The 14,450-nt window shown below is 38.4% G+C and overlaps 1 long non-coding RNA gene across 2 annotated transcripts; it reads right to left on the bottom strand.

Moving 5' to 3' along the window:
• Window positions 1–327: 327 nt before the first annotated feature.
• On the bottom strand, window positions 328–13,972 carry LOC118659876. 2 transcript variants are annotated; one of them, XR_004968735.1, is made up of 4 exons: window positions 13,870–13,972; window positions 12,956–13,077; window positions 10,681–10,881; window positions 328–407 (listed from the first exon to the last, which is right to left on the bottom strand). It is a non-coding gene; the product is annotated as an uncharacterized LOC118659876 (long non-coding RNA). The 2 variants fall into 2 exon arrangements; XR_004968734.1 differs by having other exon boundaries at window positions 13,841–13,922.
• Window positions 13,973–14,450: the final 478 nt, after the last annotated feature.

Here is a 14,450-nt window from a genome sequence, read left to right as displayed (position 1 = left end):
CCAAGAGGAAACATGTTCTAAGCAAAGGGCACAGTGAGTGCAAACACTGTAGAGGAAAACCTCTCACTAACGCCTCTGATTGCAAAATGATCCTGGGAGTGTTATGTCAGGAGTGACATATTCTGGTAGATATTTCACTACCAGCTCCTAATTCTTTCCTCTCTCCCTTTTGAAGATTCATTTACATAAATAGTTATCTAGCTTTTATTATACTCCAGTCATTGCTTGGAGCTAAATGAAAATCCAAACAGGAATAATCTAAAGTAAATTTATAAATGACATTAGATTTGGATAAAACTTGATAACTCATTATAATTTCACTTTTTACCTGACTTTAAGAGTGACTTCTCAGAATTCCCCTGGGAATTCTTCCTTCCACAGTGCATTACAACTTCACAACAGTGCACCTAGATATATACAACAAATATAAACAGACCTTAAGAGAGAAATATAATAATAGTAGGAGAGTTTAATACTCTACTTACATCATTTAATATATCATCCAGACATAAAATCAGTTAAAACTAAACTTATCTCGGTGATCACTTCACAAGCATATAGTCTAATCACTATGTTGTATACCTGAAACTAATATAATATTGTATGTCAACTGTAATTGAAAAATAAATTTAAAAAAATCAGTAAGAAAACACTGGCCTTAAACAACATATTAAACAAGATGGACTTAACAGATATATATAGAACATCCCATCCAAAAGTGACAGAGGCACATTCTTCTTAAGTACACATGGAACATTTTCCATGTTAGATCACAAAACAAGTCTTAATAAATTTAAGAAAATTAAAATCCTACCACGCATCTTTTCCAACAATAATTATATAAAACTAGAAATTAATTATATAGAGAAAACTATAAAATTTACAAATATGTGGCAATTAAACAACATGCTACTGAATAATTAATAGGTCAAAGAAGAATAAAAATAATCTAAATATATCTTGATACAAGTGAAAATGGAAATCTAACGTATCAAAATTTATAGGATGCAGCAAAAGCAGTTCTAAGAGGGAAGTTCATAGCAATAAATGCCTCAAGAATCAAGATATGCATAACCCATAGACAATAGTGCAGTGAAGCCCTGGGGAGGGGGCCGGAGTGGGGAGGAGGGGGTCAATGGGGGATAATGAGGGAGGAAAGCATCTGTAATTCTTTCAACAATAAAGATAAATTTTTTAAAAAGACAAGTCTCAAATAAATAACCTAACTTTATACCTCAAGAAACTAGAAAATAAGAACAAATGAAGCCCAAAGTTAGTAGAAGAAGACAAATAACAAAGATTTGAGTAGAAATAAAGACTAAAAAGACAATAAAAAAAGATTAATGAAACTAAGAGCTGGTTCTTTGACAAAATAAACAATATTGACAAACCTTTAGCTAGACCCGCCAAGGAAAAAAAGAGTGCAAATAAATAAAATCAGAAATGAAAGAGGAGATCTTATAACTGATAACACAGAAATACAAAGGATCATAGAAGACTACTATGAACAATTATACACTAACAAATTGGACAACCTAAAAGAAATGGATAGCCGAAACCGGTTTGGCTCAGTGGATAGAGCATCGGCCTGCGGACTGAGAGGTCCCAGGTTCGATTCCGGTCAAGGGCATGTACCTGGGTTGCGGGCATAGCCCCAGTAGGAGATGTGCAGGAGGCAGCTGATCGATGATTCTCATCGATGTTTCTAACTCTCTATCTCTCTCCCTTCCTCTCTGTAAAAAATCAATAAAATATATTTTTAAAAAAAAATAAATGGATAAATTCCCCAAAACATACAACCTACCAAAACTCAATCATGAAGAAATAGAAAATCTAATCTGGCTGATTACTAGTAAGGAGATTGAAGCAGTAGTCAGAAATCTCCCAATAAAGAAACATTCAAGATCATATAGCTTTGCTGGTGAATTCTACCTAACATGTAATGAAGAATGAATACCAATCCCTCTCAAACTCTTCAAAAAATAGAAGAAGAGAGAACTCTTCCAAACTCATTTTTTCCAGGCTAGTAGTATTCTCATACAAAAACCAAACATGGACATTACAAGAAAAGAAAATAACAAGCCAATATCCCTAATGAACATAGATACAAAAATCTTCAACCATGTTAGCAAACTGAAATCAACAACACATTGAAAAGATTATACACACAATCAATTGAGATTTATTCCAGGGATGTAAGAATGATTTAACATCTACAAATCACACAATGTGATACATTGCATTAACAAAAAAGGATAAAAATCATATGATCATCACGATATTGAAAAGTCATTTGACAAAATTAAACATCCATTTATGTTAAAAACTCTCAACAAAGTAGGAATAGAGGAAACATACCTTAACATAAGAAAGGCCATATATGGCCCAGGCAATGTGGCTCAGTGGTTGAATGTCAAACTATGAACCAGTAGGTCACAGTTTGATTCCTAATCAGGGCACATGCCTGGTTTATGGGCTCAGTCCCCAATGCGTGGCTTGCAGGGGCAGCTAATCAATGATTCTCTCTCATCACTGATGTTTCTATCTCCCTGTCCCGTCCTCTCTTAAATAATTAAAATGTCCATACTACCCGAAGCAATCTATAGACTTAATGCAATCCCTATAAAATACCAATGGCATATTTCCCTCTACAGGAGTGGGCAAACTTTTTGACTCGAAGGCCACAATGGGTTCTTAAACTGGACCGGAGGGCCGGAACAAAAGCATGGATGGAGTGTTTGTGTGAACTAATATAAATTCAAAGTAAACATCATTACATAAAAGGGTACGGTCTTTTTTTTTTTTAGTTTTATTCATTTCAAATGGGCCGGATCTGGCCCGCAGGCCGTAGTTTGTCCACGGCTGCCAGAACAAATACTCCAAAAATGTATATGGAACCAAAAAGGACTCCAAGTAGCCACAGCAATCTTGAGAAAGAAGAACAAATTTGAAGGGATCACAATACCAGATATCAAGTTATACTAAAAAGTCACTATAATCAAAACAGTCTGAGACTGGCACAAGAATAAGCATATAGATCAATGGAACAGAACAGGGAATCTAGAAATCAACACAAGTCATTATGTTCAATTAATATTTGACAAAGGAGGCAGGGGCATACAATGGAGTAAAGACAGTCTCTTCAATAAATGATGTTGGAAAAATTAGACAGGTACATACGAAAAAATGAAACTAGACCACCAACTTATACCATACACAAGAATAAACTCAGAATTGATAAAAGAATTAAATGTAAGCCATGAAACCATAAAAGCCCTAAAAAAAAAACATAGGCAGCAAAATATCAGACATCTCGAGTAGCAGAATTTTCACAGATACATTGCCTAGGGCAAGAGAAACAAGGAAAAAAGATAAATAAATGGGACTACATCAAACCACTACATTCTTTTAATACTTCCAAACCATTAGCTTAAAAATCTACTCTTGACTTTTTCTGGGGTCATCTCTGAGAATAGCTGACTTGTTTACAGACTGTGGAATCTATCTCTTTTTTAAAAAATGGATTGGCATTTTTGTTATTTATTTATCTTTTGGTCTCTGCAATATCTCAGTAATTGTTAAGATTAATCCTAAGCTTACATTCACTCATTCAAAAAGAACATTTTGAACATCTACTATTTGCCCCATACCCCAGTTTTCTCAGTAGCCTGGCATAGTTTACACCCAGTGCTGGCAACTAGAATTCATTAAAGTAACCAGGCTTTGTCTTACTGTTCACTCATTTACTTAGAGTAACAGTCAACTCCCTTTTTGCACGTAATGCTGAGTCATGATTTCCTCCTTAGTAAAGTAGGTTAATAGCTATTGTGACTACCTCACTGGGTAAAAATACAATGAGACAGGTGTTTAAAAAAACAAAACAAAAAACACGTGCCAACAGACAAAGAACCACCCAAAATAATTAAAGGTGCTATTTTGTTTTTGTCCTTCCTGAAGACCACTTTCCTTGCTGCAGAATTTAAAAGCAAAAAATGAATTTAATAAGCTTTGTTATCTGTTATCATTATACCATCTGTCCCCTAGGCAGCTGGGTGATCACTTTCTTGTTCTTCTAGTTTCTAATACAGAAGAAAAGCTCCTTTTGTGGTCCTAAACATTCAACAAGCTCAAACTTTATTTTGTATTTGTTATTTATACTCCAATGGTATTTTATATTAAGATACAAATATAGCACTGGCTGGTTTATCTCAGTGGAGAGAGTGTCAGCCTATGGACTAAAGGATCCCGGGTTTGATTCCGGTCAAGGGCACATCACTTGGTTGCAGGCTCCCAGCCATGATCAGGGGCATGTGGGAGGCAACCAAACAATGTATCTCTTTCACATTGGTGTTTCTCTCTGTCTTCCCCTCTCCCTCCTGTTCTCTCTAAAAATCAATGGAAAATATCCTCAGGTGATGATTTAAAAAATAAAAATAAAAATAAAAATAAACAGATACAAATACAATCAGTTGCAACCAATAAAAGATGAAGAGACCAAGAATAAAAGGAAGAGGTGGATGGGTAAGAAAACCTCAGCTAAACATCTGTGCAATGGAACATATACTTATCTGTACTTTTTGGAAACAGATTCAAAAACAACACTGGACTGGAGTGTGGTACAAGAGGAGTTACAGGGCATTCTCTGGTTAGTAACAGGAAGTATAACAAGAAACACACTTGTCTGTCCCTCTAAACTCTAAGAGATATCACAGATAGAATTTTACATAAAGAACACAAAATAACCTAACGGAAAATGTCTTCAACAGCAATTTTACAAAGAAGGAAATACATTCTCCAAATGGTTACTTTTATATGCAATCCTATCTAATAATAGACAAACTTGGTAATTGACCATACTTTTGCTGCACTTCCCATTGGCTAATCAGGGTGATATGCAAATTAACTGCCAACAAAGATGGGGGTTAATTTGCATATGTAGGCACAATGCTTAGGAGGTGAAAGGGGAAGGATGGAAGAAGCCACCTGCCACTGACGGTGAGCGGAAACCCCGGCAGCAGGCAAGAGCAGGGTGGCAGGGCAAAGGCGGCCCTTGGGGCGGCCCTTGGGGCTGCCTTTTCCCGCCCCCCGGATGGTGATCGGAGAAGTTGGGTGGGGCAGGGAAGAGGCGGCCCCCGGCAGCTGCCTCTTCCCTGTCCCTGTACGCCCCCCCCCCCGCCCCCCTGCCGGTGATTGGTAATTGGAGAAGCCGGGTGGGACAAGGAAGAGGTGGCCGCCAGCAGTCACCTCTTCTCTGCCCTTCTTCCCTCCCCCAGCAGGTGTTTGGAGAAGTACCTGTATTTTTTTTTCCAAAGTACCTGTATTTTTAATAATTTTTTACATGGTAAAAGAATTTTACTTTATGATCCAGGGTGGTGGGGTGAGGAGAAGGAGCAGCAGAACAATCCAACAAACAAAAAGGGAAACAGAAATGCATGGTGGAAGGGATTTGAAGGGTGGGTAGGGGCATTGCCCAACTAAAATGCAATTGGTTTGTTACTGAGTACTATTCGTGGGAAGACAGCATCCTGACTCTTTCTCTATACAGCATATTGGGAGTAAAAATGATGTATCCAGGTGGAAATATGATCAGGGGTTGGAAGATAGACAGGGAGAGAAGAAGTCAGAAATAGACACTGAGAGAGTCACTGGCTGACTGGCTGCAAATACTGACTCTCCAGTAGTGATAGAATAAAAAAGTGGGGGATATCTCTGGAAGATTCAAGAGATAGGGGGCAACTCTTCTATGATTTTGACTTGCCCAGCAGATTTCCACATACACACATGTACACGCCTATGTTTGCATGCACACACATATACACATAACTGACTGCCCTCCCTGGAAGCACAGAAGAAGAAGAAGCCACCAGAAGAAGAAGCCACCCACCTTTGGTCCAGGCGCCTGTGCCTGCGGCTGGCTGCAGCCCAGGAGACGGACAAGCCACCTGCCTGAGGTCCCAGACTGCAGCCACCCGGACAAGCTGCCAGGCCTGTGTTCCAGGGTGCCAGCACTTGTGGCCAGGGAAATAGGTTCCCTCTTCTCCTACTGCAGTCATTACTTCAACATTCCCCTTCTGAATTTCTCTCCTGTGCTGCAATCCAACTCCACTTTTCATCAGAAGGATACGGAACAGAGAGAGCAGTGTTAAAAGCTTACATATTTAAGCCAGTAAGGTTGGTACTTAAACATATAAATGGAAAACTAGAGTCCTTAAGGTAACAAAGGCTACAAAGGACAGGGACAGTCATGACCTATTATATCCAGCAATCCATATAGGGATTGAAAACTTTGCAATGATGACAATTACTGAAGATATGAATCAACTAAAATAGTTGACAGGGACAATTCTTCCATCTTTGAAAATATCTACATCAAATCTGTTTAAATAGATTTTCATCCGCATAACATAACACATTCTGACAAGACCACCACCACCACCAATGTGGTCAGTGTTGTGCCGATAAATGTTTAATAACTGAGGAATCCCCCCGCTCCCGAGTGCACAAATTTTTGTGCACCGGGCTACTAGTCCTTAATAAAAGATGAAGGACTGATATCAAACTGTCATTCTGTGAAGGTACTTCTAAAAAAGGTAGATAACAATGTATACATAAAAATATTTTTATAACCTGGCTTGTACAAGGCTGAAATGTTTAAAATCAAGAGTAATGAATTATTATTGTGCCCATTAAGGGATCTCCTTTATCTGTGTTTCAGCCAGACCATGTCAAGGGAATAGGCTGCTAATATATAGAGGCTGAGGCTAGACTAGAAGCTGAGAACATAGTTTTCCTGTCTTATTGATGGAATGGAAAGCTCCATGCTTTAGAAAACTGGTATGTAGGTAGCACTAATTTATGTCAAAAATTAAGGTCTTCTTGCCTGAAAGGAGGGCCCGTTCTTTCATTTTCAGGGACATGGGCTGTCAAACCAAAGTATTCTCTTGGAAACTAGTTTAGAATACAGTGAGAATGTTAAATGAGGACTTAAAACCCCACAGTTCACATAGAGGAGGGTCAGCAAACTATGGCTCGGGGGCCAATCTCCTGCCCTATGTTTTTATAAATAGTTTTAATGGAACTTAGCTCCACCCACTAACATATGGAATGGTTAAGGCTGCTTTTGCACAATGGCAGAGTTGAATAGTCACAACAGAGACATAGGGTTCCAAAAGCCTAAAATCTTTACCATCTAGCCTTTTACAGAAGAAGTTTGCCAACCACGGCCAGAGAACAAAGAGAGACAGTTCTGGAAATATCACTCTTGTACACTTTCATTTTAGCACCGCAGCATCATGAAGGTCTCGCCCCTATGAATTTGCTGCACAATTCACTTCCAAAAAGTTAATTGAATTCATCTTCAAGTAGTGATTTCAGTGGAGTAAAAACAGAGACATATGCTCTGACTGATCTTTTCCTTTTAATTTGAATCTTCATAATATAATGACACTTTGCTATAAACTGGATGAATTTCCCCTGATTCTAGAGAATAGAAAAATAGACATTCTCTAATAAGCAGACACTAAGATTAGAGAGTGGCTACTAATCAAGCTTGACCAGTTGATTGGTGCCAAAAAAAAGGGTGGGGGGGTGCGTTCCAGATGAATGGTTCTGAAACCAAAGTCATTTCTTTTGGTAGACATTTCCTTTTGCTTACATGATTTATAGTTACTCATCTTGTATAGTTAGTCAACAGTTCTGCAAATAAGAATTTTATAGCTAATTTCTATTAGGCAGTACATCAGGAAATTATGTTCCTCTAAGATACAAATTTCATGGATGCTTTACTGACTTTTTTTTTTTAATCTAAGCTAAAAATGACTGTGATTATGCTCAGTGTCAAGATCTTTGAGGCCTTCATCTCCCAAAGCTGATGCTCTGGGCAGACTCAAATAACTTCCTAGAGGGGATGTTGTTGGGACCTTGACTTAGAGCTCTTTATTATATTCACAGTAAGAAAGCCTGGAGACACACTCAGTGGCCAAGCCTGGTGAGGGGAAAAGACTCTATAGAGCACAATAGTCTAATATGCTCCTTGTTTTATTTATTTTTCTGAGTCTCATTTTCCTGTTGTCCTACTTTCCTCACCACTTATTTTTCACTTTATCTTCTGTGGTATTAATAGGTAATCCACCTTAAATCCTTTCTGGAACAAGGCAGGGTGTAAGTAAACAAGTAAAAATGAACTGGTCTATTGAATAGAGTTATTTAGTATTGTCCATCTGAATACTGAAAAAAATTACCTGCCAAAAACAACTATTTTGTTTTTGGCATGGTAGCTGCTGAGGTTTTCTTTCAAATAGAAATTGCTCAACAGGTTCAGGTGGCTTCGTGTTGCTCCTGTAGGCACGTGATGTTAGGACCATGTATCTGGGCAGACCAGGGTGCTCACCTTGCTCTCTGCTATGGCAGAAAGGTGGGCAACCAGTGCCATTGCACCTGCACAAATAGTTAGAAATTGATGGAAAGGTTACCGCTAACATCATCTCTTCAGTCTCTCTTAGGGGAAGAAAAAAAAACCCCAGTAATTAGCATTTGAATAGTGCTCTACAATTTGCAAAGAAATTTACACAGATGGCATTGTACTCAACCCTTACTGTAACATTGTTAATTTGGTTTATGACACTGAGACTTCAAGAAGAAAAGTACAGAAAATAGAGGAACCAGGATTCAGCCCCCTGACATGAGACTGCATCTTTATTTCTCTGTGCTCTCCCTATCCTTTCATATTCTAATCGTTTCATCCAGGCATTATAAAGTCTGGAAGAGTGCTGCTATGTGATAGTTCGTAGCAAAAGGCTTTGGAGTTAGAGCTGAGGTTAAATGTCAAATTTTTCATTTTCTAGAATTTACTTTAGGTCACTATATTAGATTCCTAAGGCTACTTAACAAATGACCACAAACTGGGTGGCTTAAAGCAACAGCAATGTATTCTGTCACAGTTCTGGAAGCTAGAAGCTAAAAGCAAGCATCAACTGGGCCACAATACCTCCAAAGGCTCAATCCTTTCCTTGTCTTTTCTTGCTCCAGGCATTGTGGACACATCACTCCTATTTCTGCTTCCTTGGCCATGTTGCCTCTTCTATTCATTCATCTTCTCCTTTGAGTGTGTATCTTATAAGGCAACGCGTGATGCATGTAGAACCCATTTAGGATAAGCTCCTGCTCTCAATATCATTAGCTTAATCTCATCTTTTGCCAAATAAGGTAATAGTCACAGGTTCTAGGGATTAGGACATGGACATATCTTTTTGGGGTCCATCATGCAACCCACTAAGGTCACTGAACCTCATGCCCCCCTTCAATAAAATATAAAATAATATCACTTATCTGAAGGGTACAGATCAAATAAGATAATTGAAATAAAAATGTCCAATATAAAACTGATACTCAATAAATGGGCTTCACCCTTTTTTTTTCTCATCAAGAGAGCTGCTAATAAAATCACACTACTTTTTACATGACTTCCCTCATTTGGCCCATTGGAATAATTTCCAAATATATGCTCAAATATCCTTGTTCTTTCCTTTTCTCTTTAGATTCCTTTTCCTAATAAACTGTATTCCTTTCAAGACAAAGAGCTGTACACTTTTTTTTCTTTATAGATTGATTTCAGAGAGAGGAAGAGAAAGAGAGAGAGAGAGAGAGAGATTCACATTGATTGGTTACCTCCCCCACACACCCCAACCGGGAATCAAACTTGCAACCTAGGTATGTGCCATGATCAGGAATTGAGCCTGCCACCTTTTGGTGCATGAACAATGCTCCAATCAACTGAGCCACACTGGTCAGGGCAATAGTACACTTTTTGAATACTATTTTATCATGAATTGGGACAGTGCTTCTCAAAACATCTATAGTAAGAGATCAGTTTTAATTTTATAAAATAAAATTTTAAATGTTGTGATAATGAAAATTGCTATAAAAGTTTCCAAATACCTATTTCATCTTGTTGCATACCAACAACAATTTGTGGAACCACCCTGACCAAGAACCTCACTTTGAGGAACAGAGGGCAAAGGGGACATATGTCACCTTTACAATAATCTGAACTCCAAGATTTTGGTTACTGCCTCATTATTATCCCTTAGGATTTCCATATTGATATATACTTCTCTTGTATTCTCTCTCTTTTTTAGAGATTAAAAATATCAATGTTAAAAGTTAAGAGCTGATCAAATACTTTAATTTTATCAAAATTAATTTTCCAAAAGAGAATAAAATTCTCCATTACTGCAAAAGGCTACTTCACACCAAAATTTAACACCAAAAATATAATATCCATATCTTTCCTCTTCCTAAGTGGTTTGAACTGTATTCTCATAGTAGTAGAGTTGGTTCATTTCTCATATGTCTTCTTTGCTTTAGCTTGGTTTATATCTGGATGTATACCTCAGTTATACATAATACTATTCTATTTTCCTTCTCCTAGATAAGTTTTGATATTTTTAGGGTGCTTTATCCCATGAATTCTCAGTGTTCTAAATAACATTTTTTTGAACTTAAAACCTAGTTATTTTATCACCCCCTACTTTGTATTGACATATATAGTTTCTTAAGGTCATAAATATTATTCTTTGAGCTTTTCTGTTTTGTTGAATGAATGAAAGAATGATAATTACTAGGGACCACATCCACTACACAAATTCTTTCTCTGTCACACCCACTGTTTGTACTACCTACTTGGTAGTTGGTCTTAATTTTTCTCCCTCTGCTGCATCCATTTATCCTTGTTAAATATCTTCTCCACTTTGATCCAGTGCCCTTTTTCATTTTCAATAGTATATCTTCTTGACATTCCTGTCATGATCCCAAAGACAAATTCTTCCTTTGGATGCCTTCTATGTAATCAGCTATTATCCACTTTCTCTTCCAGAGTCATCACTACAACCAGAAAGAAGAGGGGAAAACATTTTCACCCAACCACTAAATTTTTTTCACTTTCCTACCTAGTCCAAAAGATGTTTTGAGGAATTCTTATAACTGCAGCATTTGTTCCTTTATAAATCATCAAAGTAAAGGGGATTGGTGAGTTTGGTGATCTTGGCAGGCTCTCTAAAATCCTGCTCCAAGAAGGCCAGCACACAGATCCATGACAATGCCAAGTTCATACAAGGCCACCTCCTCCCAGCCATCAGAGAGTACATTATCAAGTCATTATGACATGAATGTTTTTATTTGATTGAGATAACACAGTTTCATCATATTTGAATGCCTGGGAATCTATGGAGCCTGAGATAATGTCTCTTCTTGGATATGCCTGAAATTGCCCTCCAGGAGAAGAACCTCATAAAGCTTCCTTGCGGACTAATTCTGGCTCATCCTCAGCTGTGTCACAGTCCTCCAAACTACTCCCAGTGACAACCCCGAAGTCATGCTACAGTCCCAAACATCTTCTTCTTATGGGCAACATATATTTAATCTTCTCTTATAAAACAAACATAAAAACTGTCCTCTCCTACTCTATGTCCTATGACTTAGGCTAGGACATAGCCTCAGAGCCATCCCTGAGGTAGGCTCTCCCTAAGGTAGACAACAGAGTACAAAGTTATTCTCCCACCTCCTCCCTTTCTTGTTACACCTCACAATAAGCACACAGGCCTGTCCATTTTAAGTCAGTGTGATCAATCAATATGAAGAATTAGATGGAGATAACAACAAGAAATGTAAAAAAATTACCCCCCCAAATCAAGAGGTCTAAGAGGTATCCTAGATGTTTTCCTTGGCATATAATTACTGACTTTCATTTAGAATACTCAGAAAACAAGGTGAGGTTTTATGGGTTTTTAAGTGTCTTCTACAACTAACACTCTAATATCTTCTCTCCCTGTGTGGGGCTTCCCAGGGTGACCAGCCTGACCTTCCAAAGGTGGCCCTATTTGGGGACAAAGATTAGGAATTCCTAAAGATGTCTTCTCTGAATGTCAGGCTATTTCCCTCTGAATTTGCAGGTAGGTCCTCACTCTTCTGAGACTATCCTAGTCTTCCAACTCAGTAAGTTCTTTTTGTCTTTCCTATCACTCGAGGGGGAAGGGAGACTTCCTTATTTGCTCCCTGAAGACTCTTCCCCATGAGGATGCCCGTCCTTTATGACCAGCAGTCTATCATTCACCGCTCTGAAACTTCTGCCCTCTATAGTGCTTGCAGCATACTTAACAGCCAGGTAAAAGTTGAGTTCTACTTACAGCCAATTCTTGCTTCACCTGCTGTTCTCAGATACTATCTGGGTACAGCTGCTCTGATCTTGGCCCATGTAGGTCCCATCATCATATTAGGAGCCAGGATCAGCTACCTAATTTGTAGGGCCCAGTACAAAATGAAATTGTGGGTGCCTTGTTCAAAAGATATTAAAAATTTCAAGACTTCAACAGGAGAGCATCAAACCAAACGCATGACCCTTGGAGTACAGGAGTCTATGCAAATGCATAGGCTGCACTCTCATGAAGATAGCCAAGCTGAAACATGTCTTTCTAGAATGTTGTTATTGTGATAGTCTTCAATCTTGCTTCAAGGCATCCCCTCTGGCTCCACCATATTCATGTTTCAGATTCAGTCAATTTACAGTAAACAAGGTTGACATCTCTTTACTAGTCACTAATGTAGTCCTACTTAGGTCAGGCTGTTGGTTCCACTTACCCCAAAATTCTCTGAGATGACTCATAAGAGTACCCAATTTCACAGGGAGTTATTGTTTTAGAATAAAAATGCTATAATATAAAAATAAATTGAGTTACTTAATAATTACTTTTTGAAAGGTGGTTCTGTGCTCAGCAGCATGTTTGATGGTAGTGACACAAAAATAAAGAAGATGCATGCCCTCCTGTAGTTCATAACTGAGTAATGGTAGGCAATCTTAGAGAACAAAGCTCTACTAGGAAGATGCAACTAAAACAACAGTAATTATGAATTTGCCTAATTTCTTCACATGGAAAAAAGTTACTTAATTCATTATACCTACTTGTTGACACAGAGTTCCCTTCTCCTTCTTGTTTTTTATCTGGTTACTTTCTGTGTTGTTCAACACATCCTTCTTGCAGTGTGGAATCTACAGAGCTGTTCCTCAAGCACTTTCACCTTCTCCTTTAGGAGAGAAGCAAGTTATAATTACAGTAAACTTTGTTGGCTAATTCCTCAAGAAAAAAAGACACATATCTATCTCCCTTGCCACAGATTGCAACAGTCCTTTGTTTTCAGGATATGCATCCTGACTCTTTAGATAAACTAGCAGTGCTTCTGAGATGGCTGTGGAAGAAACCTCCTTCCTAGAAACTATTTTTTTTTATACCATGGGTTATGTTATAAACTGGCATTGCCCTAGGTGAGTATCTATAATAAGTAACGGAATAGGCAAGTTACTGACACTCCAGGAAAACTTCCTCAACTCCAAAATTAACTGTACAAGTTTTACCATTCAAAAAGGTTAAAAAACAGACATGGAAACAGCTTTAGGAAAACTTCATCAGGTTCTCTTGGCACTACAGCCAATGAACAGACTAATTTAAAAAAAAAACATGCTGCATTTTACACTGTAGTGCTTAAGCTGTTGGTTTTCAAAATTACTCTTTCATTTCTAGAAAAAAATTTTGATCAAGTTAACAATGGTTAAAAGAGCCACCTTGGCCTTCCTCTAAAGGCTGAGAACCCCCAGCTATAGGAAAGAAAATGCTCCCCCTGCCCCAACCTCAATACAAAGGACAGAGTTCATAATAGAGAGACTTGGAAGATCACAGGGTGACAACATGCCAGCAAGAGAACACTTGTTTTTTCCAGAAGCACACTCTGGTCAAGCACCTTTCACCATCTACATTAGTCTTTTTCCATCTCCCTCCATGATTAGCCTTACCCATGAATGACCCAAGAATGGGTGATCACCAATGCCCTATACATTGAAGGGTGTTAGGAAACCTCGGTTGCTCTGAAATGTCATCTGCACTGGCCTGCCCTGATTCCTGAAATTCCATCACAGCAGTCATTCCTGCAAGTGGTGATGTAATTGATTAGATTCTTTCCAAGTGATAGCTCATCAAAGCAGATTGTGTTCAAGGGAAAGTGGAACGAGTATGAAGGTCCAGGGTGCCTGATGAAAGGTGAATTTGCATAATAGAGATGAAAGAAAATAAACCTACTTCTTTTACAATTGCACGTAGGGCCAGAATCACTACCATGCCGCCGAGAACTTGTTCTGATCTTGTCTGTTGAGGTTGTATTACTCAATAGCCTACGAGAGCGCCACAAACTGGTGATCACAGAAAAACCCTAGGCTGACGTGGGCTTATTAGACTACACCTAATACAACAGTGCTTGTGTTACTTCATCTTCTCCTCACCCTGAAAACTCTGATATTAGCTGACATTCTGGAGTGGCCTCTCTGAGCTGCCCATTTCTCGTGGGCGATATAGAGAGTTGGGAGAAGACACTTTGTTCATCCTCAAGATTCCTGAAGAGTCAGGTTA

This window comes from Myotis myotis, unplaced genomic scaffold (assembly GCF_014108235.1).
Source record: "Myotis myotis isolate mMyoMyo1 unplaced genomic scaffold, mMyoMyo1.p scaffold_m19_p_7, whole genome shotgun sequence".
Classification (NCBI taxonomy): Eukaryota; Metazoa; Chordata; class Mammalia; order Chiroptera; family Vespertilionidae; genus Myotis; species Myotis myotis.
This window is presented reverse-complemented; position numbering and strand designations above follow the sequence as displayed.